The sequence below is a fragment of the Macaca mulatta genome, chromosome 8, assembly GCF_049350105.2.
Source record: "Macaca mulatta isolate MMU2019108-1 chromosome 8, T2T-MMU8v2.0, whole genome shotgun sequence".
Classification (NCBI taxonomy): Eukaryota; Metazoa; Chordata; class Mammalia; order Primates; family Cercopithecidae; genus Macaca; species Macaca mulatta.
The window spans coordinates 147497156-147522632 of NC_133413.1; positions in this window are offsets into that span (position 1 = coordinate 147497156).

The following is a 25477-nucleotide window of genomic DNA, read 5'->3' on the forward strand; positions in this document are numbered from 1 at the left end:
CATGATATTCCAGTTATCCTCAGATCCAAACACATTTTTCAGCACAGTTTAACCAGAATGCAAACCTTCAAGAATACATATATTTAAAATAAAACTTGTCTTTACCTACTCTTATTCTTTGGAATGTTTGTATGGAAGAAAATCAATTTCTCTAACTCATGAACAATTCCCATCTCTATTTTCTGAATATATTATAAAAGTGAAAATAAGCTACCATTTGCTGAGAATGTACGACATAACATACATAGTTTTTTGTGAATCGCATGTATTTTCTCATACAAACTTTGTAACTCTTGAGGCAGATTCAGAGACAGGAAGCACCTTGCTCAGTTACACAGCCAGTAAATGATAGAGGCGACAGTGCAACCTACACGGTTTAGCCAGAGACAGGATAATTTCCTGTGCTGCCTCTCCATAACCAGAGGCATTGGTTCTTGAAATGCACTATTTGTATTGGAAAGGCTCCCTTTCCATGCTGCCAGAATAGGACCACTCAATTACATTTCCAGTCCAACTGCCGTAAGTTGTTTTGCCCTACAAACTGAGGAACAGCCAGGTGCTCAGGAATTACAGAAGGTAGTCATTTCACCAATAGCTTTGACCACCTCCCAACAAAGCATTTATCTCCTCTCCTCAAGTGCCAAATGTACACCCCATTTATTTTTTGGAACTTGCTTCCACATTATTGCTTCCTGAGCAGAGAGACAGGACAGAGGCTCACATTTGTGCAAATAACAGAGGTGTAAAGAATCTCAGCATATCTTGGGATCTACAAGTAGCCCTGCATTACTGGAGCAAAGAGTAATGCTTGTTTGATTATTAAGTCCTTTTAACATTAACTGGACACCACCACCACCTGCTGAATAAAAGCTCCATGAGATTAGGCACCTTGTCTATGTATTTAGGGCTACCCCTCTGCCCACCCTGCTTTCTGACCTAGAATAAAGCCTGCTATATAAAAAGTGTTCAATCAAACCATACAATAAATAAACATAAGCACCAGGGCAATGGTGGGCAACATAGTGGATGACAATAAAGATTATAGTCCCTAGAGTTTCAATAACAAAAACATGATACTAAGATAAGTAATTTAGGTGAATTCTTCTATAAACAAGTAAGCAGTCGCTGAAAATTGATGGAAAATGGGGTAGGATGATGTGATGGTTCTGTGAGACAACAACTAGGGTAGTCTGAAATACATCTAGAATGTTCTTCCCAGTTAGATGGGGCCACAACAGAGGTTCTCACCAGTTTTGCTGCTGATCTGCTGACTCACTTCACTGGCATGAAGCAGTATTTTGGCTTGCAATTGTTCTACCTTCCCTGGATTCTCATTCAGCTTTTGTGGCTCCTATCTAAGTGTGTTTACCTCCATGATGATGAGATCCTAGTTTCTTCAGGATACCCATGTGCCAAGACCAGTGGCAACAAGAATAGATACAAATTTCAGTCTCTTTGTGTGCTGTCCAATTTATGCTCAAAGGGCTTCATCCTGCTCAACATATTCCCTTCCTGCCTGCCTGCCTGCCTGCTTGTGGACTTTAAGCTGTAGGAAAATTGCTCATAGAGATTACTTAGCTAGATCCACAGTAGCATATGCAAAATTCTCTGTAACAAATAGGTGTGTGTGTGTGTGTGTGTGTGTGTGTGTGTGTTTCTTTGTGTAGTGGTTTTGTTTCTCTGGTTGATGCCTGACTAATAAGGAGTATTAGTTTAAGTATCAGACAAAGGATTTTGAAGCAATGTCAGATACATATGGGAGAGGGAGGTCATTCTAGAAGGTGAGATTTCAGGAGCCACATAAGAATTTTGAATTGAGAAATGAATTGATTCACTTCAGCTCGACTGAGTATTGTGTCAGCCCTGGAGATAAGTCAGTGAATACAGTATGGTCTTGTTTTGGCATCAGTGAATGTGATCAGTGGGAAGGAAGTGTCATGTGTAGCATAGAACATGCCAGGTAATTATTGATAGAGTAAAAGCTGAGTGAAAATGCGCAGAAAAAGGGCCACAGAATCAAAAGTTAAAAGATGATGAAATATAGAAAACAAAACATAGCGAGCTTTCTTTTTCTCATAGTAAATTAAGGAGGATTGTGTGGGATTCTAGGACATGTATACCCCTATCTTATATAAAATATGGAGGTGCAAGAAAGATAAATTTTTCATCTTTTCCAGCTGCTTACAGTACCACCCAGCCATCTTCAGTGGGGTACCTGGATCATTAAAGAAGAGTTACATTCTTTGGAGATGCACCTGATAATTATCAGTCAGAAAAGGCAGGTAGAGGGCCATGGAAATGAAATAGCACCTCCCATCACCAGGTGGCCGCTTCGCAGTGATTCTCTGTTTTGAGGTCACCTCTATATGCCAGGGATTCAGTGGTTTGGAAATTAGACTGATTAGGCTGTACTGCAATGATATGGTATAATCCGGCCCACAGATAGTCATAAACTACTGTGAGAAAAGACTTTTTTTTTTTTTTTTGTCTGAGTCTCACTCTCTCACCTAGGCTGTAGTACAATGGCACAATCTTGGGTCACTGCAACCTTTGCCTGCAGGGTTCAAGCAATTCTTATGCCTCACCCTTCTGAGCAGCTGAGATTACAGGTGTGCACCACCATGCCCAGCTAATTTTTACATCTTTAGTAGAGATGAGATTTTGCCATGTAGCCCAGGCTGGTCTCAAACTCCTGGTCTCAAGTGATCTGTCCACCTCAGCCTTCCAAAGTGCTGGGATTACAGGCATGAGTCACTGAGTCCAGCCAGAAAAGACATTTTTAATTTGTCTGGATTCAGTAAACAAAAGGAGAGGTGTTCTTCTTCCAATCCGTCCTCTCTGGAATTGTGCCGTTAGAAAGTCTGGAAGACTCAGACATATCATGGCCCAGGGTAAACACACAACAGATTTTAGCTATAATTGTTGTTATGATTATAATTAAAACTTTATTTAAGGAATGGAAAGTTAGCATTTTTCACAAACATTTAAAAAATACAAGCAGTGTAATAGAGTGGAAAGGATTTGGGTTTTGAAATTTGAAAGACAATATGGTTCAGATCTTTGCTCTACATGTCTCTGAGTCATCAGGTCTTTCCTCAGTGCAAAGGGAATGATGCTGATGCTGTTGCGAAGACTTCAAGAGCTATGGAACCTCCATACCTTCTGTGGAGTTAACATTAAACATATATTTTTTTCCTTTTAAATCTTCATCTTCACCCCACATCCCTATTCATTTCCCCTTTGGAAAAGTCACCGCTCTGGGAGGCAAATTCTCATCTATAAAATGCTTACATGAAGAAGTTTTAAGGACTAAATGAGCTAATATATTCATATATAAGTGATCCACAAGCATTTAATTATATGGCTCTGGGTCGGTTATTTAAGAAACTATCTCGGCCGGGCGCGGTGGCTCAAGCCTGTAATCCCAGCCCTTTGGGAGGCCGAGACGGGCGGATCACGAGGTCAGGAGATCGAGACCATCCTGGCTAACACGGTGAAACCCCGTCTCTACTAAGAAATACAAAAAACTAGCCGGGCGAGGTGGCAGGCGCCTGTAGTCCCAGCTACTCGGGAGGCTGAGGCCGGAGAATGGCGTGAACCCGGGAGGCGGAGCTTGCAGTGAGCTGAGATCTGGCCACTGCACTCCAGCCTGGGCTACAGAGCGAGACTCCATCTCAAAAAAAAAAAAAAAAAAAAAAAAGAAACTATCTCATCCTTTAGGAAGGAGGAAAGCATTATTTTCTTATTTGCACAGATGGGAATATTCAATATGTAGGTGCATTTACCCCAAGAATAATGGCTCAATGGCCTTCTTCGATGAATTAAGGAGGTTGGTGGAAGAGGTAGCAGTATAAAGTAAAATTGTTCCCAAAATGTCATCACTGTGCAATAATGAGTTTTGTTAACTTGTTGAAAATTTCATGTAATTTGGAATGAAACAGATAGCCTGCTAAGAAAGACAAAATTAAAACAATTGTAGATATGGGAAAAAAATGAATGTCTCTTTTACCATTTAATGGTTTCTAATCTGAGGAGGTGAGTCCTTTTAAATTAGTCATCAGCATAGCCTTAGAAATAACAATGCATTGAACCACAGTTTTAACATCATCTGGGATATGGAAATGAACACTGATGTGCCATCCAGATCCTTCTTTCAGGAATGACAGAATTAGTCCCTCAGCTGCTGGGAGTGCTGTCACTGGAAAGCTAGCTGTTGTCAGCTCCCTGTGGGAATTGTTTCAGATGGAGAATACAAGCTTTCTCAAAATTACACCACCTTCCTTCGCCATACCATATTTAATGACTGATGGAGCAAAGATAGAATAACAGCTCCCCCAATCCCGAATAGAACAACTCTGAAGGGTCATCAAAGCATCAGAATCTCCCTTAGGTTGAGACCTCCAATGAGATAACTTCATAAATTCACATTTCCTTTTACCTAGTTCTGCTTTCTCAGTTACCATGAATGCAGTTCACCCCAGAAACACTTCCTAATAACCTTTCTGCATGCTAACATCTATCTAAGAGTCTGCTTCTGAAGAAATCCACAACCGGTGCTGGAAATGATCTGAGAAAGCTGATCCTGGGATGAGAGTTGGAGCTGTAGCACCTATCTCCTGCAGACAATGAGGATCCCATCAGAAATCAGGACTTCACAAAAAGTAGCAGTGCATTTATTCAAGGTTTTGCTGGTGTTGAAGTGGAATGAAGTGACATTAGAAAGCAGTTCATTATCTGGTCCAATAAATATGTTATTTGAAAAAATAGGGGGAAAATAGCCACTATGAAAACAATGAAATTGGGAATCTGTAGCTAAGCCCAAGTATTTCTTAAAAAGTAATTAATAAGAAGTTGAGATTGTTTAATCAGCAAGTAAGAGCTTAATGTGAAAACCAGAGGGTCTTTTTGGAACACGTAGAGAGGATCTCGTCCCCTGCAGCTGTATGGCAGATAAAGCTGCGGACATGCTTAATTACTTAATTGTAGTAGTAGTCAAACTCCAAAAATAAACTCCGAACTAGGAACATCTTTTATGCCAGAATTCTGGTAATGAAAGAATGAAAGAATGAGATTCTGATACATCTTAGCTGATGCATGAAAAAGTTTTGAATCTGTATGTTCCCTGGAATCTTCTGATCCTGCAGAAGTACCTACTGTCCTATTGCTTGAAGATGATACGAAACTTCTTCCTAGAAGGACAACATGTCCACCATGTAGATCCTCCCTCAACTCCTCTCCTGGATGTTAGGCCAATAACTAGGGTTAAGTTACAACATATTCTGATGGGACAAATTGGTCCTTGTAAAGGAAGAAAGGGGCTATGCATCAAATAAACTGTAAGACCTAACGAACCTCAACTGAGAGCAAGTTGGCAAAGGTCACATGGGTTTGGATTCTGAGGGTGCTATACAAAGATAGGGTGAAGAATTTAAGATTAAATAGGGGGAATTTATCAATTTGAGAAGACTCTTCCAAGTCATATGTCTTGGCAAAGTCCCCAGGAGATAGTGAAAACATGCTAAAAGGCTAGTTCTAGATGCATGGTAAAATTGGTGGCTCACATAAGTATCTAGAAATACCTGAATTGCATTGCGGATGGTTTCAGATAGGATAAAAAGGATGATACAAGTAGGCATCATTAAGAACATATATTGTGTAATACTGGAACCACCACTGCTCCCTGACTCCCAGCAGATGATTATGTTCCACAGAAGACCCTGGAAGACGTATCATTTACCAAAATAATAAAGAATGCACAAATAGGAGGTACATCACCACCCTGAGATTTTCAATGATGGCTCTTTATGTCAGGCACACGCTACAAAAAGGGCATTAAAGGATGAAACTCACTCTTAGAGATGGGGTTAATAGTATCCTGATACAAATTAGGCCAGGTTGTAGTATTTAACCTTCAGATATCACATTGTTATGTGAAGTCAAGATCTTTTTTTCAAGAATGAAAGACTTAATTCCCCAACTTCAAGTCCAAAGACACATTTCCTTCCTGAAGAGACCTGCCTCCAGTGACTCTTAGACATGGAGGTATAGTGACTGAACCTCCTTACCTCATCTTGGAACGACTCTCAATGATCATTTGAGGTTTAAGATTTCCATGGGGCTGGCTAAGGACTGCACTGAGACTGCACTGAAGGTCAACCTCTCCTCCTGCATGAACATACTTTTTTAACCATTATCTCACAGTCATTTATTCCATAATCATAAGAATTTCTTAATATAAAGCTCAGTCATGGAAATCTCTGTCTCTCCCAGGGAAGCCGTTTGGTAACAAATGTCACTTACATCTACATTGATGGGGCTGTCCTATTTTACACGTGTGCTTTTGTCTTAGGTTTTCAGCTCTCTGAAAAACATTTGTATCTCTGTGTCTCTAAACACTTATTTTTTTATTTGTAAACAATGTAAATATGGTGTCATTCTTAACTCTTTTCTTCATGTTGGTTTTATCTGTTTATTTTTTACTATAATAAGAAAGTTTAATATTTGATGAATTATCATTTTATGCAAGATACCATGCTAAAATGAAAAAAACTTGCCTCGGGTCCTCATGCATCCCCACTATTTATAGAGCTTGAGCATTCAGGTATATTACAACCTCTCTGAGTTTCTGTGTATTTAACTATAGTTTAACAGAGAATGCCTCCCTCACAATAATGGAGGGTTTACATTTATATGGCAAGAAACTGTGTAGTTTTTTAAATGGTACAAGGGACACCAAAGAACTGTCATTGTCATAGGCATTGGTTACTCATGAAAGTAACATCAGATCCATGGGCAAAATAACAAATACAAAATGGCATTCATGTTAGTAATAATCCATAGAATTATTTTAAGTCATTTCTCATCCATAGCTAAGATATGAGCTTTGGAATCTGGAAAAAGTTAGATTTGACTTCTACCTCTACCATTAATTTCTGGGTGAATTTGGAAAATTTAGGTTGACCCTTTTGTGACTGATTTTTTAAACCTATAAATCTATAAATAAATGCTATTTATTTCACAAAATTTTTGTAAGGACTGAATGAGGTAATATACGCAAAGTACTTAGCACTTAGACATGTATATGCTAAGCCCTAAAGCAATGAGAACAATTATTGGTTTTACTTTATGAATTGCTGCTATTACCATAAATCTTTACTCCATACCTATGAGATAGATAGGAATGAGATTATTAGTCCCATTTAGGACAAAGAACAAGAAATAAAGTAAGTTTCCAGTCATATAGCTAGAAAGTGGTGAAGCTGGATTTTCAGCCAAACTCCTTCATCTTCCTGTATATATCACGTTCATTCCACTAGGCCTGGTCCTATAACAGACTTGGGATCTAAACAATACTACTGAACAGGAGTTCAGGTTATGTTGAGTGTTAAGGTGTTGGGTGACAAAGGTGTAAAGAGTCTTAGTCCTTAACTTTTGGAGAAAATTTTAGCTTCTCAGGATTCTCTGTCATCAAGCCCAGTGGTTCATTTAATGCCTCCATCGCTTAAGCCATAACCTGACTTCTGATTCCACAGGAGTTTCTTACATTAACCTTTTTTCTCAACTCAGCAATTGCTCTCTTGTTGATGCCTTTTGAGGAATATCTTTTATATAGAGGTGTTTGGCCTGACTTGACCTGGGAAACAAAACTCCCCTCACAAGCAGAAGAGGAAATAAGGAAACAATAACATGTCTTTGATTGCACAGTATACATTATAGGGGTTATCGTGATGTTAGTTAATATAAACACCCTGTGTTAGAGTAAAAGCAAGGAAGGAGGAAAGAAGGAAGAAGGAATGGAGGGAGGGAGGGAGGAAGGAAAGAAGGAAAGGAGGGAGGGAGGGAAGACAAAACAAAACACAAAGGCCTAGAGTGGGAAATAAACACAGTTTAACAATCCTTTTTTTATGCCTGTTATTTAATAAAATGTCATGGCTTGGAGAAATCATCCACCCTCTCCTGGAGCCATATGATAGGAGCTCAGAGCATTGTGGACTGTCTGAGTCTAGAATTGCTCTCCCTCAACAGCACTGGGACAGTCTAAAGTGGGATATAAACCAGCAATGGGATATAAACTCCTCCTGGCTGAGGAAACCTCTTGTTCCCCACTACGGGACAGAGCCTTCTCATTCTCCTAGACTACATTTCTTCTTTTCTCTGGGAAGCCTTCTTTGATTCATCTTTCAGCAAAAACTGCACATTTCCTTTGAAATGTCTTTTGCACATTTAATACAACAGTATTCACACTCAATTGCAAAACAGCTTTACGTTTCTCCTTTTCTGCTGGAACATTCAGGCAGTAGAGGATCAACTCATCTGCCTTTTTTCAGTGCCTAACATAATGTCTGGCTGATATGGTTTGGCTGTGTCCCTACTTAAATCTCATCTTGAGTTGTAGCCCCCATAATTCCTACATGTTGTGGGAGGGACCCGATAAAAGTTAACTAAATCATGGGGGCAGTTCCCAGTTCTAAGGGTAGTGAATAAGTCTCAGGAGATCTGATGGTTTTATAAGGGGTTTTGCCTTTCACTTGGCTCTCGTTCTCTCTTGTCTGCTGCCATGTAAGACATGCCTTTCACCTTATTGTGAGTCCATTAATCCTCTTTTTCTTTATATATTACCCAGTCTTGGGTATGTCTTTATCAGCAGCATAAAAACAGACTAATTCACTGGCAAAGTTGGTGCCAATTTAGTGCTAACTACATGAATACAGAGAGAGAGAGAGACAGAGACAGAGAAAGAGAGAGAATTAGACTGTGGTCTTAAGTTATAAAACATAAACCTTTATTCTGTGTTGTATTTCATTATTTCCACTGCTGTTTTCGGTATATATATTCAAGTGGAGGAAACAGAATACACATGCAAGAGAGAGTCACTTTCTGAGAGAGCTGAAGACCATTTGATGGACCACGATAAATTTCATCAAAGGAAACAGAGCAGAGAATTGACCAATAACAAACAGCTGTAAATGAAAGAACTGTGGGCAAGGTAATGATGAAGTAATTACCCTGGTTTTAACTCAAAGTCTAAACTTTTCTAGTATCTTAATGAAATACTATGTTCTGCCTACATAAATCATATATTTCTATTATATGGTTAGTTATAAAATGCCTATTTATATAGCTGAAAAGAATGTCTGGCAGCAGGTAGGTGCTGATGGGGATAATTTGGGGTCCAGACAAACTATCTGCATTGAAAGAGGAAGAGAATCTGCAGCATTTTAATGAAATTTTGAAATGAAACTAAATTAGGTATTAAAACGAAGTATAATTTCTCAAGCTAAGAATAGGAAAATAATATATTGAGTGGAGCTTTTTATAGCTTAGAGACATAAGAATAAAAGTTTAACACAATTAAGTTATTCTTGATGTGACTCTTGAGCTAGAGATATCATCTCTTTCTTATCCTAATTGAGTTTCTCTATCTCACTTCCATTAATAATGGTTAGACTAAGATACTGGTCAAGTGGAAAAATGACCATAAATGTTCCCTTAATCTGTAGAGGATTAGGTACTTCCAGAATGTACAGAATGATGATAACATGACCCTTGTTGACCTAGTCCTAAAGAAGAAGATGAATTTTAAGAAAAAATTTAAAAATAATATGTTCTAACTCTTTAAGGTTTAGATACAAAGTCAGCCTATTGAGCAACCTTTGATGAAGCATTGTTATGTGTGAGATACTTTGCAAGTGCTATGAACAAAAATCAGTGAAAAACAAATAAGCAAAATACAATAAAATGTCTCTACCCACCCACCTAAAAACGGACAAAGTAGGAAGAAAGACACATAAAACAGGAAAGAAATGATGCAAATGCTATATGTTGTACAAGTCTAATCGAAATGCGTAAGATGTTCTGGAGAATTCCCAAATGTAGAAATAACCAACGTTTCCAAGGTGGAAAGGGAAAGAAGGGTGGCACTGGAACAGATACATTAAAGGGTAGCCAAGTGTTTGAGGGGACAGTATATACCACCCAGAGTATCTTCTGACAATTCCAAGGAAATATGCATAGTGGGTAACAAAGTAACATATGTCTTGGGTATGTTCGAGGAATCTAAGTGTCATGGTGAGACTAGAATCATGATGAGAGTGGGTGTGGAAGGGGCAGTGCGTGGCTCATCACATCCTGTATCAGTTCTCTATTTTTGGCATGTGGACAACCACTTCCCAGTCTCCTTGCAATCCGAAAGAACCACATGACTATTTCTAACCCATAAAATCTGAGCAGGAGTAACATGTGCTCTACCTGAACTGTGACTTTGAAAAGCCCCTTTCCCATATATTTCTTCAGTACATTTCTTCCCCTAAGGCAGTGAGCATGAGAGCCTTCGAAATGAAGGTATCAAAAGGTTAAGGCAGGTTAGTTTGTTGAGTCACCACGCGAAGGACCATTGCAAAGAGAGTCATCTACAACAGAATTCATGTAAATTGTGTTGTTAGGTGGTGCTTTTTGTTAAGCCATTGAGACTGAGGAATTGTTTGTCACTAAAGCATAAAGTTGTCCTATTCTGACTAATAGCAAGGGTGGTGGTGAGAGTTGAACCCAGAAAGAAAGGCAAATGACATATCATGTAACAATTCAATAAACTCTCCTTTGACTTCTTAATGAGAACTAATTATTTTCTCTGATGCTTCCCAAGCATCTCATTGGTTTTCTATTCAGCACTTATTTCCTTCTGCAGGCCCTATTGTTCCTTGCTGGTCTATTTTTCTCATTATATTATACAATAACATCATTCAAGTTATGCCTAATGTAATAAAAATTCCCTGAATAACAAATACACTAAAATTTGAATACCATTCACTAAGAATATATAAATATGGAGCATAACAAGAACTCTTAGGTGGAATAAAGTAGCACCAACCATATAGTCTATGCTATTGGAAGATTCAACAAGGATTTCTACTTTTAAGTGAAAATTTAACTTCTCAGGACAAGTGTCTTTTTTTCACAACTTTATTCAGGTATAATTGGTATAACAAAAACTGCATATGACTAATGTACACACTTTTGTGTGTTTAGGCATAGGTACACACTCATGTTAATATAACCAAAATCCAGGTAATAAACATATCTATCACTTCCAAAAGTTTCCTTGTTTAGCTTTGTAAACTTTTTTCTTTTTTTTTTTCTGCCTTTTTTGTTTATTTAATTTTTATTTTTGTGAAAGTAGTTAACATGAAATCCACCCTCTTAACAAATTTTTTTAAACATCCTATACTTCAGCAGATGTCTGGAACTTACTCACCTTGTGTAACTGCAACTTTATACCTATTAAACAACAACCCTCCCTATTCCCTTCCCCCATCCCCTGGTAAACAACATTCTATTGTGTATTCCTACAACTTTGACTATATTAGGTGTGTTACATAAGAGTAATCCAATGATGTTTGTCATTCATTGACTAGCATTTTGGTGTTTTTCAGTGTGTTTCTATTTCTTCTTTTAGCAAGTATCAGAGTCTCTGTATGAGGATCAGGAGCTATAGAGGGAGTTGAAGATACAATGACCTTACTCTACAGAAGTTTGAATTCCCAGACTCCAAAGTATAGTTTCTAAAGCACAGATGCAGCCTCTGTTACTTCCACAAGTAGTATTTTAGTCTAATGTGGATCAGATTGAAACACAGAAAAAGCCATGTCCTGCAATGTATCAGATGACCCCATCAAAGTTCCACAGATGGTCTTTAGGAGGCCAGCCATGCAATTATTTGCTAAATTAGATGTTCGTGTGTATAGGCGTGTATATTTGGAAAATATATTCAAAGCTTTCTTTGGGTATTCCAAAGAATGGTCCACTTTGCCATATTTTTAAAGAACTGCTGATGCAGCGGGAGGCAGACATATATAAACTTCTTTCTATTTAATGTAGTAAGTGTAACAATAAATATAAAGACATTTCTGTAGTTTTATAGTGGAGTGAGTGAGGGCCTTATTACTGTGTAATCAAGGGTTATTTTGGGGGGTCTGACTGTTTTATATGTGACAGTTCCCTTATTTTATTAATGTACAAAAATTTGAATGATAGTTAATTATATCATTTGACAGTTGGGCATATTTGCAAATAATTAATTTTTAATTTATGTAGAAAGTCTAGTGATTGTTAGACTTCTCATCAATTGACGAATCAAAGTTCCTACAGGGGGAGCTCTGCTCTGTAAGCAGTGAACTCCCATTGCCCAAAACATTCACAAAACATTGTCAAGCTTCAACTAAAGATGTGATTGTTTTGACTTTTTGATAGTGATAGATCACCATACCAAATCAGACTTATTCTCTGCTTACTATATTCTATGTATATTAGGTTTTCCTGAATGCAAATACAACATAAAAGAATTGATTAATTAATTATCAACACTTTATGTGTCAGAACAGGGGAAGAAAAGCCATGTATGGCTTCCCACACCTCAATTGATAGCACGTTCATTCCAGTCATTTTCTTTCTCTCTTTCTTGGGTGCCTCACTTCCAGTTTATCAGGAAATTTTCTTGTTTCTACCTTCACAATATAGCCAGAATCTGACCAACACACAACATAATCAAACAAAAATCTATAAGATCTCCTTGATCTTCTATTCCTTTCCCCACCTCCACCCCACCCATCAAAACCTATGCTCTGAATCTTCTGCTTTTAAGGATATGCCAGAGTTACCACCTCCATCCATGTCTCCTTTCTTTCAATGCTATCATCCTGATCCTGGCCACCATGACCTCTTACATCCATATATAAAACTGACTATTGTCCATTGCGTATAGACATGAATAGAAACACATCATGTGAAATGTCTGATATAGTTTTCCTGTGTCCCCACCCAAATCTCATCTTGAATTGTAGCTTCCATAATTCCCATGTGTTGTGGGAGGACCTAGTGAAAGATAATTGAATCATGGAGGCAGTTTCCCGCTATACTCTTCTCATGGTTGTGAATAAGTCTCATGAAATTTGATGGTTTTATAAGGGGAAACCCCTTTCACCTGGCTCTCTCATTCTCTCTTGTTTGCTGCCATGTAAGATGTGCCTTTCACCTTCTGCCATGATTGTGAGGTCACCCCAGCCACGTAGAACTGTGAGTCCATAAACCTCTTTTTCTTTATAAATCACCCAGTCTCAGGAATGTCTTTACCTGCAGCATGAAAATGGATTAATACAATGTATATCTACTCCAATGACTTTCCAAATGACTTAGAATAAAACCCAAAGTGCTGTCATAACCTTCAAGGCTTGCCTTTTTCTGTGCCATTATGTCTCCTCTTCAGGTGCATGTCATGGCAGACCCTGCTGTGCTCAGTGGATTTCAGTTATGGTGGTGTTTCCTGTGTTTTTGAATCATTGAACATGTTCTAACCTTAGGGCCCTTGTAGTTGGGATTCATTCTCCCCGGAAGGCTCTTCCTCTAGATTACACCATAGCTCACAACTTTTCAGTTCTCAGTGAACTGCAACATTGAAAATACTTCTTCCCAGACTGTCCAGACTAAATTACTTCTGCTTTCACCTGATCACCCGCTCTCATATTATTCTGCTGTTTTATAAACATTATTGCTCTGAAAAACTTGTTTATTTATTTCCTACTGTATTATTCATTGTCAAATGAAATTTAGGTCCCATGAGAACAAGGACTTTGTCAGCTTTGTGCTGCTGAATTACTAGACAGTAAATGCCGTACATGTAGCAGCACAAAAATTGTTGCGTGAATAAATGAGTTAGGTTGAAAGGCAAAGTATGGTGATAAGAAAGGAATTAAAAATACTCAAGGGGATCTTTTAGGTTTTAGTTCTGACAGATAAAGAGCTTGGAAGTCATCCTACCTGTTCTCCTAACAAGAAAAACACAACTGAACAAAGTGAAAATCAACTAACTTTCTTAGATTCATCGGAAAATTGAGATCACTGGGCAAACAATCGCCCTAAATCTAGGGAGGCAGATGGGCACACAGAATAACAGCTAAGATCAGCTTACCTGTAACAGTAGCTTCTCGCCCTAGGAACTGCTAAGTATATGTAAAGGTAATTTTTACAAATGCGTACACCTAAGAGTGCGGTAGTTGGAGAGTTCAAAACTCCCGGGGAACCAATCTTAGGGAGGCTTACACATATTTCCCAGGTTTTACCTGCAGAAGCCCTACCAGATTTTCATGGTGATGATGATCAGAAAAAATAGCCTCTTTATTTCTGGGACAGAAAAAGGAATAAACAAAAAATACAAAAAGCTGAAGCCTCTGGCATCTATAGCTATGGCAGACATTAAACACGGCCCAACTTCTAGCCAGATTAACATAAAACTTATACTAAAAATCGAATTACCTCAGGTCCTGAGAGAAGCATCAATAGATGGTGCGCAGAGAATTTTTAGGGCAGGGAAAAGACTCTGTTGACACTTTTAGGGATACACACCATTACACATTTGTCAAAACGCATTGAACTGTGTAACACAGAGTGAAGCTTAAACTACAGGCTTTAGTTAATAATAATGCGTCCCTATTGGTTAATTAATTTTAACAAATGTAGCACACTTATGCAAGAAATTAATAAAAGGGAAAACCGGTTGTGGGAGGGGGGAGTTGTATATGGGAACTCTCTGCACAATTTCCTCAGATTTTCTGTAAAACTACAACTGTCCTTAAAAAATAATGTTCACTTATTAAAACCAAAAAAGACTCCCAAGGATTTGGGTCTGAAAAACTGGGGAAAAAATGGTGAAATAATTTTGGCACTCAGAAGGAGTCAAAGAGGGAAGGAGAACGCACACATTTATTTATAGAGACTTTTCTGCACTGGATGCTTCAAGAATCAGAGCACCAGTCATTTTAGATAAAACGATTAAATTGCCAAGATGATGTAATAGTGCAGTGACTGCTTTTAAGTTATTAATCCTGGAATTTCACATATTTTTGTGAGTATAAATGCACTTGCTCTCCATTTAGTGCAGATGTGTATAACATATTCTGGAAATCTCAATGAATGGGGAGTGGTAGACTTTTTTAATGGAACATGGCTAGTAAAAGCTGGAAGGCTGTGTAACTTGAGGGGGACATGATCCAGGAAGCTATAATAAAAACAGCTGGACATAGTTGTTGAGGAGAGGAGGCCAAGAAGAAGAAATAATCCTGCTCAATGAAGAGGTAAAGCACTGTGATTTGGGGGTGAGGGCAGCAGAAGGGAGAGAGCAGCAGTCGGTCCCCAAGCATGAAGATGTTATATTCTTTTTTTTTTTTTTTTGAGACGGAGTCTCGCTCTGTCGCCCAGGCTGGAGTGCAGTGGCGCCATCTCGGCTCACTGCAAGCTCCGCCTCCCGGGTTCATGCCATTCTCCTGCCTCAGCCTTCCGAGTAGCTGGGACCACAGGTGCCCGCTACCGTGCCCAGCTAATTTTTTGTATTTTTAGTAGAGACGGGGTTTCACCGTGTTAGCCAGGATGGTCTCGATCTCCTGACCTTGTGATCCACCCGCCTCAGCCTCCCAAAGTGCTGGGATTACAGGCGTGAGCCACTGTGCCTGGCTAAGATGTTACATTCTTTATCACAGAGATGTTGATTTATATCGTACTAAAACAAGGTGCAATTGTCTAAGGCCGCAGCAGCCTCCTTGCTCAGATATTCAGGAGATGTGGAGGGGGGTCATCTATTGACATCATGGCCCCATTGTGCAGTTTCTGTCTATGCAGACAACTCTGGCTATGAACAGCTAGAGGTAGAAGTGCTGGTGGAGATTGTTGGAGGTGATCCCTGAGGAGCTGTGCATAACTGACTCTGCCTCAGAAGGCACAAGCTAATTTTGAACAAACCCCTGTGCTGTCATCTACTATAACAAAGCCAATTTAGATTAATCCTTGAACTGGGATTCCATGTGCATAATACAGTCTCCAAAACAAAGAAAGGCAGACCAGAAACATTAATAGTATCCAAATGATTGCTTAGGTTTAATGTGAAGCTCTTTTTAAAATGTCCAATTTTTAATCTCAACTGTGCAAACAAAGCCTCCACCAAAGGATTAAGAGCCTTCAAGAGTCTGCTCCCAGCACAAAGAGGGCCTGTATTTTAATTAAACAAGGGGTGCCCATCCTTCTTGCCTGTTTTGACCAGATGATTTGGCTGCTAATTAGACTTTAATTAGAAAGAAAAAAAACAATTCAGTGTGTTTTTCTTCAAAAGACAGTGAGAAAATAAACCTCAGATAACTTTATTATCATGGTTTTGTAAATAATGGACCAATGGCTGCTTCTTGAATTCACTTATGATTACAGATTTAGATTTAAATTAGATTGGACTTCAGTTTGCCCAATTTATCCCCAGATGTATCTCACTCAATTATTGTGTTCCACTTACTATATTATGATAGTTAAGATCGGGGGTTTGGGATTATTACATTTCTTAGTTCCAGCTCCAGATTGTGACCTTGGATAAAATATTTCGTATTTCTGAGTCTATAAAATGAAAATTATGATATAATTTATTTCATAAAGTTTGTGGGAAGATTGAATGTAATATGCATGAAAGGCATATATTGCTAATCCTGTACATATACATTTAGGAACTCCTCGGGAAACCTGCGGCCTGGTAAATGTCTTGATAATATGGTAATGTATAAAAGTAACCTTTTCAGAGGTCATGGTACTGGAAACTAGAAAGACCTAGGTATAGGCAACAGACTGGGGTTCCCATCCATGAGCAAATGGCCTCATTGCTAACCTGTTCTGACATGGTGTCCTCTATACTTTCCTCTCTGTTTTTTTCATTGGTTTCTTCCTCAAATTCTTGATACTTTGAAACACAGAAATGTAATTATTCAACAAATATTTATTGAGTGTTTATGATGTGTCAGGCCAGGTGTTTGTCGTTGGCGATACCGTGCTAGAAATGATAGATATTAGTACTCTCTTGTGAGGCTTACAATATGTTAACAGAAAAAGCAATCATTTCTTGATGTCAATGCAGCTTGTGTTTTATGGCAAGAACTTTACATGCATTATTAATTCAACTCATTTTCAGGCAGATATTGCTGTAATCATCTCACTGTTGAAGAGACTAAAATGTAAGTAACTTACTCAAAGCTACAGCCTGCAAATAACAGAGACTTAGACCTCCCTTGCTTTGATGACTTAGGTTTGGAGAATACATTGAGTATTCAGGTTTTTGACATAATGAATTGTAGATGCCTATTGGACATTTAGTTGAAAGCTTCAAACAAGTAGTTGGATATACGTACCTGAACCTCAGAAAAGAAAACTGGAAATACAGCTATAAGTTATCAGCTCAAAGGAGGAATTTGGAGATGTGGGAATGAATGACTTCACCTAGGACTGAACAGCAAATAAGGGACTTATGCAAAATATCAAATGTCAGTCTCCACTTCCAGACATTTTTATTTAATTGGTTTACAATGGAGGATGAATGAACTATTTTTACAATTTTTCATGTCGTTTGAATAGAGATAGGATTGAATGCTATTGACTTAGAAACACAATGAAAAAATGAATAAAAAAAGAGAGAAGGCTCAAAGCAGTCCAGAGTCTCAACTCTAATATGAAAATTAATGTAGAAACAAAAAGGGCATCAAAGAGACAGATGAGCAGTGGGAGGAGATAGACAGAATGCCAATGATGAGAGTGGGAATTCGAATAGCAACATTTACAAGTACAGAATAAGGCACCAAGTGGGAATTTGGGGAAAAGAGAAAATGACATTCCAATTGTAATGGACTTCATGAACCATAAAGAAAAGATTGAGAATTTATAGGAAAGTCCTATTCAGATCAATCGGTCACTCAACACGTTTGGGTCTTGACAGCCACTGCCCCCAGACAGACTTCAGCCCATCTCCTGTTGGCCATATCTCAAGGTCACACCAAGTTTCCATCCATAATGCAGAACCAGGTGACAGTTAATTTAGGTCATCAGATACTGTCTGGGAGTTTGAGATCCATCTACTTTTTCCAATCATCAATTTAAAGAAGCTGACATCACTGTAAATTTCTTGCAACGAGCTGCCACTGATTGAGTGGGCAGGCACAATAGAATTCTCTAGATTGATGACTGGAATAACTCAAGAAAAAGATCTCACCCTGAATGCCTATGGAGAGATGCGCGGGAACAAAATCATTTAGGGAAAGGGCAATTCTTTGATTCTTCTGTTTGTCTGTTACACTGCATAGAGTATCGTGCTTTGTATTTTTTAATCATATTTGAAGTCATAATTTCTTTCATAAGATAGGTGATCCCTGAAAAGGCAGAGTTAAAATGTGCTGATTATGTAGGTAATGAGCACAATATGTATGAATAACCACAATTTAAATCCCAGTTTTATCACTTACTAGTTCTGTTATTTGGGGCACATTATACATACTCAAAGGCTCAGTTTTCTGACATGAAAAATAGTGGTAACAGTAGAACAAATATTACAAGGGTGTCAAGAATTCCTGGCATGCAGGTAGGGCTCAATAAATGTATATACTATTGTAATATTATTGTTATCAATAATGTTTCTCTTTTACCTTAGTTACCAGGAAGTTTGAGATCAACTGTGTTTTCTACTGTGTACTCAGCCCTGAGTTGTGACAGAAATATCAATTGTAGAAGATGAAAGTTCTCTGTCCCAGAGAAACATATACGCTGGTGAAAGGTGCAAACATACAAAGAGATAACTCTATGTTGCTGGTGCTGAGTACACCACAGTGTTTCCAGGCTCTATAAGAGCATTTATTTACTCATCACAAAAATAATTTTCTGTGCTTCTCATGTGTTAATTCCCAAAGTACCTGGCACATAGTAGGTACTCAATATGCAGCCTATGGGCTGAATGAGCTGTTAAATCTCTATCCTAAATTATTCCTTTAGGGTATGTAAAAATTCCAGATAGAACACAGCCTCTATGTCCTATGCCACATTATATCTAATGAATTAACATTGAAAGTGCAACTTTAGAAAAGAAAATTTCTCTCTCTGTTTTAATTTGTGTCAACACTTTCCATTTCATAAGCATAATCCATTGGTTTGATCATGTAAAATAACTCAGGAGGTGCCAGCTGTAGATATTTTTTGTCTTAACATGAAAATAACATGGAAAATTAAACCATAGAAGAAAAAAATACTCTATCATTTTTTATTTGAGCTCATTCTGCTCAAGTGAGATAATGCCCTGTGTCTGGAAGACACACTTCGCAATCTCACTAAACCACAATGTCACCAGCCTCCTTCCCACCAGCTTCTGAGTTCTCTTATTTCCCTGGTCCTCCAACTAGAGCAAGGATTTTTCCCCTTCATGTAATGATTCTGAGTGTGTCAGCTTGTCAGTGGCAGTGTGGAGAGTTCCCTCCTTTGAAATGTTGCAGTCATTACTGATAGCATCACCTATGATTATCATTATTAATGGGTGGGAGTCAATAGAACCAGTGGCATGAACATAAGACCAAGAGTTGAGGCTTGATATGCAGGCTGACTCTCAAAATAAACTCTAGTGACTTGTCTGGACCCTAGCCCCAGAAATTCCTAGAGTTTATGAGCACAATTCACCTAGGTTCGTGAACACAAACCCAGACCTGGACTCCAGTTCCCTTTGCTGCTTTGCTTGGTTTTGATTTCCATGATCTAGTCTTCCCTTGGTTGGTAAAAAGGTGGATAAACATAATTATCATAGACTCTTGCATAATGGAAAGCAAATTGGCCTAGCAGGGATTGCACTCCAAGGAACAGAACAGTGAGGGGAGAATTGGAATGACATTTCCCAGTGGAGATGCATTAAAGGATAGTTATGGCGGAAGCCCTGAGAGCCCAGCACCTCACCCTTGGATGTCTCCAGACTTTCAAGAAATAGTCAATATCATTAAATAATCAAGTTTAACTAGATTTCTTACAGGTTCCCCTCTGTAAAATGGGATAATAAGATATGCAATGAAGTGTTCCGTATATCTCACAGGGAGATGAAGAGAATGCAATCAGATGAAGATTCAAAAACAATTTATAAATGCAATGTGTAATTCCTGATTACTGTCATACTTGCTGCGATTGACTATATCATATAGTTTATGAGTTTGCATATATACTATCAGGGACCTGTGTGTGTTGCGTGTGGAGGACTAATCGGGATTAAACGTTCCGTGGAGTTCAGTTCAACTCAGCAGAGACTTAGGCAAGGGGTCATCTATGCTAATTGTCATCTTTACCCCCACTGGAGCCTTCTTCAGCCAGAGAAGGGGCCCTCCCTTTAACAGAGCAGCGCAGTTGATGGCTCTGATCTTGTAATCCAGTGAGAGGTAGTGGGCAGGAATCAGTGCTAATCAGTCTGTCTCTATTTGCTGAGCTTTTACAAAAGGGTGGGCACTGTGCTAGGTCTGTGTTGTGCCTAAAACGTGGTCAATCTATAAACTGACCAACGCTGACCCCCCAAATGAAGTACACATTTCTGTTTTACAGTTTTTCAGGTGATTTCAAGGCCAGGGGAGAGGCAGGAAGCAGCAGTTACCACAAAAATGGCTTAAGACTTTCTCAAAGCTAAATGATGTTAGATTTATTTATTAGGGTCACACATTTACTCACAATTTACTCAAACGTATAAATAAATAAAAACAAATTTATTTTGCATTTAATCTGATCTTCTTCACAAGTCTTATCCTCTGCGTAGTAGAGAAATACTTAGATTTCATATATTTTGATAAAAATGAATCAAAGTTTATCACTTAATCATTTTTTTAGAAACAGTCTCTCAAAAATCCAACCCTTTCTCCCTCCCCATCCTTCGATGGTGGCTTCTTGTGATGGAGGAAAGAAGAAGGCTGCTCATCTCTGGTGCTTCCTCGGGATCCCAGCTTTTGTTTGCTGTGGAATGGCTGCTCCGGGCTCCTCTGTGGACTTCCCCATGGAAGATGGGGTGTGCTGTTGGCCCTTTGCAGTGGTGTTCTAATACCCAGGACTGGTGTTCATAGAACTAGCCATATGCCTTGATCTTGAAGTCTTTTTACATTGTGATCTCTTCACTTTGACCTGAGGTCGTCAGTCTTCAACACTTCCTTCAACACCTCCAACTCTTCCCTGGCTGTTCTGAAAACCTGATGTACATGCCTGCATTGTTAATCATTCTAGGCATCCAGGAAATCTACTCCAGCCAGTCTCTCCAGTCATCACTTCCATTGTTCCCACACCATGCTGGGCACCATGACCAGGTAAAGGTGAAGGTTCTCCAAGGGCCATCAAGGGAGCATGTGGAAGGAAACAGAAGGAATGAAGGCCCTAGCTACTAACTTTCTTGCTCTCCTCTGTCTTCTCTTCCACACCATCACCTAAGGTTGGGAAATGTCCATTTTTCCTTTACATTCTCTTCTTTCCTAACCAAGACTTCACCTAAAATGTGAAAGTCAAATAGACTGATTTTGAAAAATTATATAGTATCCATACTAATTTATGTAAATTAAGTATAAAACATATCAATGGTATTGATGGAGTCAAACCTTATTATTTTGAGTTTTTTTTTTTTTTTTTTTTTTTAAACAAGGCTGAAATTTGGTTTCAAATCTTTACATGGTCCCAGAGGAGATTATTACGGGAAAAGCAGCATGAGAAAAGAAACTGAGACAAGAGGAAGGCCTGATATTGAGTATGGTATATTCGAGTTAGTTCTAGGACGTGGTAAGGGGTAGTGGAAAGTGTTTGGTCTGGCATCAGACAGATATATCTGTAACCAGAGCGCTGACCCCTCCAGGCTGAGTGACTTTGAACAAGTCCTTAACCTCTCTGAGCTTCACTCTAACACTTTGCAGTAAAACCCACCTTTTAGAATTGTTGAGACAATTGCATAGTGCTTAGTCCAAGCCCCGGCACGTACATTATTCTCTGTTCTCTTTGCTTTTCTTAGCAATGAATAGAAAATGATAGAGAGATGGATAAGCGATTATGAGAAACCACTAACAAGAGCTATTCGCTTGCCCTTTTGTAACATTTAGAAAATTAATGCTGCCTTTTTATAAGTGCCTGTTCTAGCATAGAAATCAGAGGCTTAAAGAAACTGGTGATTTCAATGCAAAGTTACCATCCACTTCCCTAAGCACACCAAGTGCACTTCTAAAAATTTCTCTCAGTGAATGCTCTTCCGTGTTGGAGTTTCTAATTGTGGGCTTATTTTGGAAAGCAAGTCAAGGACATTCGCTAATGATATTTCAACCGCACGAGCACCCTGATGACATGTGACAAATCAATTAGAAAAATTATCCTGGAAATGCCTTGCCTGGGGCGGTTACCATGGCTTTTGGGAAGGAGCATGTGGCACACGGCTTGGATTAACTGCATTCTGACTCATCCTGGGCACTAAATTCTGTATCTTTCCACTGTGAATATACTTACCATCCTATTTTCTGGTGCTGCAAAATTAAGGGAGGGAATTACACGAGTCTAATTTGTGAAGTTTGCAAATTTCTATATAAACATAGAACTACTAAACACATGCATTAAACTTTCCTTTTAATGCTAAAGACACTGGCCAACACATATTAGATATTTATTGTCAACCATAATACTCTTTACAGATTTGTAAAAAATTACTCTGGTTTCAATTTGTAAAAAGTAATGGTGACAAGTAACAAGATTAGAAATAGAATGACTAGATGGGAAGATAGATTCGCTGGTGTTTTAAACAGGGTAGAAAGTATTGGAGATATGATGGGACAGGGAACATAGGTACTGAAAGAGTTGAAAGAGGGAAAAGAAAGTAAGGAATGTTCTGTGCATTCTATTATGTGAGCAACACGAAGAAGAAAGTACATGCACAATTAGCCCTGAGATTAATGATATCAGTCTAACTGAAGCAGTTGCTTTCCAGGTGGTGCTAAGAAAATGGAGAATTGTGAGATTGAGACTAGTTACAGCAGAGCAAAACTCCCAGAGACCTTTGTCCCCACAATAAACAGCTTAGGGGCTAGGCACGGTGGCTCACGCCTGTAATCCCAACACTTTGAGAAGCCAAGCTGGGCAGATCACTTGAGGTCAGGAGTTCGAGACCAGCCTGACCAACATGGTGAAACCCCATCTCTACTAAAAAAATAATAGTAATAAAGAACATACACACAAAAATTAGCTGGGTGTGGTGGTGGGTTACTGTAATCCCAGCTACTGGGGAGGCTGAGGTATGAGAATTGCTTGAACCCGGGAGGTGGAGGTTGCAGTGAGCCTAAATTGCGCCACTGCACTCCAGCCTGGGAGACAGAGCAAGACTCAGTCTCAATAAATAAATAAATAAATAAATAAATAAACAAACAAGTAAATAGCTTAAGGACTAAGGAGCAATGAGGAATCATTGACTGTTAATAAGGTAGTTAACGACAATATTAAACTGTGCTTTGGAGTAATAAAATAGAAAGCATTTTGGAGTCAAAATTTCTGAATGTGATCCTCAGGGTACTCCTACAACCCAGCCACGTTGCCAGAAAGAGAAGTCTCCCAGCGTTTGCACTCAGTGAGCTCAACCTTGACAAGGAAAGCACAAAAAACACAGAGGTGGGTCTTCTGGGGTCAAGTCGTGTTTCCAGAATTGGTTATGAAAGCAGACTCTTAAAACGTGGTTAGGAGTTCTTTGGGCAAAGAAAAGGAGAGGCATTTGATTCTGGTTACGCAGTCCAAAGTATTTTGCTCGGGAAAGCATGTGTGAAAGTCAGGACGTGGCATTCAAGTTATAAGGAAGAAAAAGAAGGTGGTCATCTCAGAAGCCTCCTGGTTTATCAGCGCTGGTCCACATGGCAGGAGAATCACTGGTGGATCAGGTCAAAGAAGGTGTTACACTAACTGAAATGATGCTTGAAGATTTGTCTTAAACACCTGTCCACTTGGGCCCTCCTGCCACAGCAAGGTTAATTTCTCTAACTTTGTTCTAATTTTCCAAAGCAGGATCTCCATCAGCAATTATTCCAAACTTCATACAAATCTGCTTTCTGCCTGAACTGTCACAAACCCACTATGAAACCTGATTTGTTATATTTGGAGTATTTTTTTCCTGAGGCAATACTGACTGCTCTGGAAAAGTAATGACTAAAAGGAACCTTCCCCCAAAATCTCTTGTCAACAGAAGAGAAAAAAAGGTAGAGAGAAAAAATAGCTGCCTGGGACAGGTATTGTAAATGGAGCCATCAAAACTCACTGTGGGTTTTTGTGATAAATATACACACAAGGCAGGCATTTGGGTGAGAATCTATTTCTATTTTAATGCAAGACAGACAGACCAATACATCAGCCTTCTGCCTGTTAATTCTCATAATATGTTGTCTCAATTTGCCCACTTTCCTCTTCGCTATGGGAGAAATTTTTAAAATACGTTAGTGACATGTACTTGGTCCAAGTTAGATGTTAGTTCAAGGTAAAACCCTACAGTGGGGTTTCTCTGAAATACCCAAAATCAGCCCTATGTAAACAACAACAACAACAACATCAAAATGTTACTCTACTGCTCTCTGCTCTCCTAGTAAATTTATAATCTGAGAAGCCCTATAGCAGAGATGATTTTTGTGCCACCCTTGGAATTCCCAAAACTGATATCTTTGCTTGGAAATCCCAAAAGGCAGAGTCTCAATATGACTATTCTCCTTGGAATTTCTAGAATTTCCTGAGTCTGAATGCACAAGTGATTAATGACACATCTCCTGAAAAAGATAAATGATGCCAAAGTTATTGAGAAGTCTATGATTAACAAAGGCAGAAGCAAATGGATACTTTAGAAGGTAAAATGCTTCCTGTTGGTCACTTTATTGATTCTGATGACAAAACTGGAGAGAAGTAGGGGAAAGGAAAATTGCATATGATCTCCTTTTGTTCATTTGCATCCTTCATTTATGGGAAGATGAATGCCCACAGGTGACAGTGGAGCCTGATCAGCATTTGATATCTTGGAGAAGATGAGCAGGTGGTCAGGCCGCTCTTCAGAGATTTCTGAAGACAAGTTGTTACAGAAAAATAGTTCACCTTGTAGGACCTTGCTCAGAGACTTTAATACACTCAGGAGGTATTGAGGCTGTTGACACAGCACCAAACATCACATTCTCAGACAACAGCATGTAAGACTAGGAAGACACAATGGGACTAAACCTGCATGTGCCATTGTTTTTATTAGGAGGGAAACAGTCCCATGAACCACTCCTGAGATGTTTCCTCAGGTATCTTTGCCAGAATTGTGTCACGTGCCCATAAAATAACTGGAAAAGCGGTTATTAATGCAAACCTATGGCGTTTTAACTCCATGGTGGGAGGTGGGAATGGTCAGTTTGGAGGAATGGGGAGAAATTGTGGAGTAGTCAGCCAACAGTGCTATGTAACTTATTCCTAACTTTTTTTGATCATGGCTACAATCAGACACCACTACCTCTGAGCTTTCCATGAAATCTCATTTCCCAGGTGGGATCAGTGCCACTCAGCTTTGCTTTCGTCAAAACCTTTGCCTGTCATCATTGCATCTCTGTGACATTGCATTGAAATTGCATGTTTCTCTATCCCTCCTTACAAAGGGTGAGCT